The following is a 6,195-nucleotide window of genomic DNA, read 5'->3' as shown; positions in this document are numbered from 1 at the left end:
GAAGTATGAATAATTTGCAGACTGCAAATTGACCAAGAAGCCCAAACAGATATGTTTGACTTAAACATAAATCATTTCAAACCTTGCCAATATTTGCATACGATCACGTGTCTCTATTATGCATGGGAATACTTGGGGACAGATTTATTCAATTCAATTCAATTGGAGCTGATTTCCATGTGTTTTTACAGTCTTATGTCCAACAATGAAAACTCCACCCCAAAATGTTTACTTGTTTATTTTTTGCTAAGAAAACTTGGGGGACCAAATAAAACCATCTGCTGGCCAAATACGGCCCACCAGTTGGGGAACCCTAGCCTACACACTTAAGCCCAGTTTACATTGGCAATTTGGTTGGGCTGGCCTTGGTGGGTTAGCTCGAATTGCATTTACACTGCCTCCAAAATTAGAAATTATATAATGTAGCTAGGTAGCCAATATGTGACTGTGCAGTTGGCTTAGCAAATGTTGCTAGCCAGCAAGATGTTGAAGAATTTAATTCACTAACGTTACCCCATGCTCCTGCAAGTGCCAGCCAGACTCAAAGCCATGTATGTAGCTTGCTAAAGTTAGCTAGCTAAATGGTAAGTGTTGTTACCAGCATAACAGGTTAGCTAGCTTAATTCCTACCTTGCTTGCCATGGCATTGGCTATTAGCTAGCTAAGCAAGCAAACCCAACATCAGTTTAGACATGTTACTAGCTAGCTTTCAATACGACTTGGCCAGTTAAAATTCCTGCTAGCTCACGTTAGCTAGCTAGTTTCAACTCTCAAAGCATGCGCAAACCAACTGTCAAGTGTCTTCACTGATATGTTCAACCTCTCCCTGACCAAGTCTGTAATACCTACATGTTTCAAGCAGACCACCATAGTCCCTGTGCCCAAGGAAGCAAAGGTAACCTGTCTAAATGATTACCACCCTGTGGCACTCACATGGGTAGCCATGAAGTGATTTGAAAGGCTGGTCATGGCTCACATCACCCTAGACCCACTCCAATTTGCATACCGCCCCAACAAATCCACAGATGACGCAATCTCAATTGCACTCCACACTGCACTTTCTCACCTGGACAAAATTAACACCTATGTGAGAATGCTGATCACTGACTACAGCTCAGCGGTCAACACCATACTGCCCACGAAGCTCATCACTAAGCTAAGGACTCTGGGACTAAACATCTCCCTCTGCAACTGGATCCTGGACATCCTGACGGGCCGCTTCCAGGTGGTAAGGGTAGGCAACAACATGTCTCCATTGCTGATCCTCAACGCTGGGGCTCCTCAGGGGTGTGTACTTAGTCCCCTCCTGTATTCCTTGTTCACCCACGACTGTGTAGCCAAACACGACTGCAACACCATCATTAAGTTTGCTGACGACACAACAATGGTAGACCTGATCACCGACAATGATGTGATGGCCTATAGGGAGGAGGTCAGAGATCTGGCAGTGTGGTGCCAGAACAACAACCTCTCCCTCAATGTGAGCAAGACAAAGGAGCTGATCGTGGACTACAGGAAAAGGCGGGCCGAACAGGCCCCCATTAACATCGACAGGGCTGTAGTGGAGCGGGTCGAGAGTTTCAAGTTCCTTGGTGTCCACATCACCAACGAACTATCATGGTCCAAACATACCAAAACAGTTGTGAAGAGGGCACAACAAAACATTTTCCCCCTCAGGAGACTGAAAATATTTGGCATGTGTTCCCAGATCCTCAAAAGGCTCTACAGCTGCACCATCGAGAGCATCCTGACCGGTTGCATCACTGCCTGGTTTGGCAACTGCTGACCGTAAGGCGCTATAGAGGGTAGTGCGAACGGCCCAGTACATCACTGTGGCCAAGCTTCCTGCCATCCAGGACCTATATAATAGGCGGTGTCAGAGGAAAGCCCATAAAATTGTCAGAGATTCCAGTCACCCAAGTTATAGACTGTTTTCTCGGCTACTGACTGGCAAGCGGTACCGGAGAGCCAAGTCTGGGACCAAAAGGCTCCTCAACAGCTTCTACTCTAAAGCCATTAGACTACTGTACAATTTATAAAATTGCCACCAGACAATTTACATTGACCCCCACATTTTGTACACTGCTGCTACTCGCTGTTTGTTATCTAGGCATAGTCAGTTCACCCACACCTACATGTACAGATTACCTCAACTAGCCTGTACGCCCGCACACTGACTCGGTACCGATGCCTCCTGTATTTTGCCTCGTTATTGTCAAATCTAATTTTATTGGTCACATACACATGGTTAGCAGATGTTAATGCGAGTGTAGCAAAATATAATAAAATAAAACATAAAATAATACATAAGAAAACAAATAATTGCAGCCTTTCCTAAGGACCTGAAGTGAGGCAACCATCTCTGTCAGTGCCATCTTGCTCAAAACTAAAAAAAAATATTCTTATTGTGTTACTTTATATTATTACTTTTTCATTTAGTCTACTTGGTAAATATTTTATTAACTCTTCTTGAACTGCACTGGAGGACTTGTAAGTAAGCATTTCGCGGTAAAGTCTACACTTGTATTTGGCACGTGACAAATAAAGTTTGATTTGATTTAACGTCAGATAGCTACTTAGCATTCGAGGGCTGACTGTTCTCATAAAAATGTGTGTTGTGCAAAAATAAATTAAGGATCCAGCTGTGGTGATCATTTGTGTCATGTCCGACTACAGCCGTATTGCTTTTCCATATGCTAGCTAACAGGAACAAGCCCAGACAAGCTAGCTGAACGTGGTGTTAGCATCCAGCTGTGATCAGCAGGTGGTTGCATAGTAACACTGTCACCAGGGCGAATTCTAATGAGCTGGCAGTAGTTGTGAAACTGGGCTGTGCTTGCCTTGGTTTCCCTCAACTCAGCTCGAATGAGAATTCCATTCGAGCTAGCTAGAATTTGGCCCTAATTTTAAGTGCAAATGTGAAAGGGCTTTAGAAAAAACAAAAATGTAAAAAGGGTTCTATATTGAATATTTTGGTGACCTCAAAATTCCAATTTTAAAACCAACTGTCAATCCATCCCAGCATGATGATACAAGAGGATGGTGGTTGAACCAATTTGCAAGTAGCCTACCAATAAGCACATTATTATTCAATGTAAGCAAAAGTTAATTATTTATTTCAAACATATGAAGTCAACGTCATATGAGACTATATGCTAAATAAATCTAGTTTAAATTATCCAATTTGAGCACTTTTGTAAGCTAGCTATAGCTAGCTAAACCGAAAAAGCTAGGTTAATTTAATTAATAACTTTACAAGTGACTTTCAAATACATGTAATTTTTTTATTATGGGATATGCCAAATAGAACTACAGATCCAGCCTGACTATGGCAATTAGCTAATTGTTTATTTTATTTCAGTGTGGAGTCAATTTCATGAAGCCACTAGAACACTGTTGCTGACAGAGGCATGTATAATTTTTTTTAATGATAAATTATGCATAATAAGTTTTGATTCAAATAGCCTAGTTAAAATCGCGCCATTACTTTTAACACTATCTATGTTTTTCTCAGTCTGGCAGTAACCAAGAACAATCAGAGGCAGAAGATCCCTCTTTCAGCTGCTGCTGACAACTGCATATAAATTGTTATTCTACATAATAATTATGTCTGCAGAGCATTTTGTCTTCATTTTGGCAGATTAACTCGTGTTTATTTCTGTAGATTAATACATTTTTTCCCTCCTTTTTTTCGTTCTTCTCTGGAACCGGTCAAGTAGGTTGGTAGGCCAGCGGCTAAGGAGTTGTGGCTGGTTCGAATCCTGGGTCTGGTGCTGGAAAAGAAAACAGGCGGAATTGATCTGACAACTGGAGGGCTGCTGGATTCACATCCTCAAAAATGTCCCCTACTGTTTGGTCCTTGAGCAAGGTCCTCAATCCCACAAGACGCTTTATATCCAGGGGCGCTGCATACAGCTTGAACCTGTGCTGGTCTCAACTGTATGTGTTTGCTTTGGGGGGAGTTGAGAACAGAGCAGAAGACACATTTTTGTTGTTCATTGTAACTAAATGGACAAAGTATATTGTCTTATAAAGAAGTCAGACAGAGGTGACATGGACCATCATTCAAACAAAGAGATGCCTTCCACCAGTTTGTATTTCCAAAATATGTTTGCATATAATGACAATATATTCTAAAACTATGCTGGTATTTTTTTGGCCATGATTTGTTTATTTTTATATTAAAATATTACTATTTAATATTAAGTAGCCATAATTCATAAATGGCACCATGCAGGGTTATATATGGAACCATGTTGGTTCAAGAATAACCTCTAGGGTTCTGAACAAATAACCCTATAGAAGGGTTCTTTATATCACTTTTTGTGGTTCCATAGCATAGGCTATATAAGGAACCTTTTTTTTCTAAGTTCCTATCCACAGGTGTGATGGAAAAAGGAAGTTTCGATGTAATTTTATCAATACTGAGAGACCATTTGTTTGTTTGACATTGTGGGTTATTTTTGTGTCCGTAACATTAATGACGTGGGAAATGGCGGTGGAAACGACTTTATGCCTCTAATATTGATATAATACCCATGATATCGAAGTCACGAAATGGGTTGTGAGGACCTTGCACACCATGCAGTTTATTAGACTACAGATGAAATAGATTACGAACTTCACAGGGTGGTGAAAGTGCACGGTGATGAGCATGATGCTGCTTTCCAATAAATATCGAGGGTCTTATTCTTGTGACGACACATGCTTGACTGCTGCCGATTGACCCCCCCTCCCCCCCTACAATCTGCGCTCTATTGGCACTTGCCAATACCAGAGTAAGTACATTCGCTATAAAACGCAACATGTTTTGTGACAAAAACTATCAGTAGAGTTGAAAACGGGATGGAAACAGATTTAACTTGTATTTTTGTATTCGGTACATGGGAATTTAACCGCAAAATGTATTTTTATGTGCACTGCGTCATCACGCATAGTCTTTCATCTGCAACAAGCCATTTAATGGAAACATCTGTAGTGGAAAATGCGCATAATTTTTATGTGGATTTTAGAATATTCGCATGAAAATCTCTCGCCAATAGGATGGAAGCCTAGTTTATGGTGGGAAAATGATTTCATCCGCAAATGATTTTTTGTCTAATGCAAAGGCTTTTGTTGGTGTCAAATGACAGGGGGTATCCTAATGTTAAAACGCACATGCACAAAGAGATTAGGAGGCGATTAGATTATTATACTATTTTCTGTCTATTTTCTATATCTCAACTATCCAAAGTTAAGACGTTCACATCGTAAATGCAGAAATGAAATCCATTAGGCCCAGCTGCAAGATTCTTCTATTCTGATCGAAGGTTGTAATTAGGCCTAGTCTACTGTTTACGGTTGTTCACTCTTTCCTTCTCGTCGTTTCGATTCAGCGGCACAATACGAAATAGAGCTCAGTCTAAACCAAATCCATATGGTAGAAATGTAATGAGGGAGAAGAAGCAAACAAAGGAGATATTGTGATGTGATTTATCAGCCCAAATAAAGATGAATCATCTAAATCGTACGTTATAACATTATTTTAAACCCATTACCATTTTTGGACAAAGATTGTAGGTCTATTTGTATATGTCTGTATAGCTTATATACCTACTAAACTGTAAATATTGATTAAAAACGTAAACAACTAGCCTATATATTAGACATTCTATTTACAAAAGCAAAGCCTATACAATAAAAGTAATAGGGGGGGGGGGGGGGGGTACGGGAAATTATTTAATATTCGTCTTTATAGAAATTGAGCCAAAACCTGTTATTTTTCATGACATTGGGTGGCTGAATGGAAAACGAGAGAGTGTAGCCTATCAAACGCAGACAACGATTTCGAAATGAAGGAAAAGTCATCATAGTATATATAAATGGGGCGCCAGGTAGCCTTGTTAGAGCGTTGGGCCAGTAACCGAAAGATTGCTGGATCGAATCCCCGAGCTGACAAGGTAAAAATGATGCCCTTGGACAAGGCAGTTAGGCACTATTCCCCGGTTGGCCGTCATTGCAAATAAGAATTCTTAACTCACTTGTCTAGTAAAAACAAATAAATAGCCTGTTAAACGCATGATGCAGGCCTGCAATAAATGGTGTCATTAGTTTCAATAACACTGAACATCGCAATGGGATGGATAAGTGATCTACAAATTCATATTTCTCTCGTGGTTGTTGACCATATATATTTTTTTAAATAAATAATTGCAT

This window comes from Oncorhynchus clarkii, chromosome 4 (assembly GCF_045791955.1).
Source record: "Oncorhynchus clarkii lewisi isolate Uvic-CL-2024 chromosome 4, UVic_Ocla_1.0, whole genome shotgun sequence".
Classification (NCBI taxonomy): domain Eukaryota; kingdom Metazoa; phylum Chordata; class Actinopteri; order Salmoniformes; family Salmonidae; genus Oncorhynchus; species Oncorhynchus clarkii.
The sequence above is the reverse complement of the archived record's forward strand: the minus strand, read 5'-3'. Positions refer to the sequence as shown.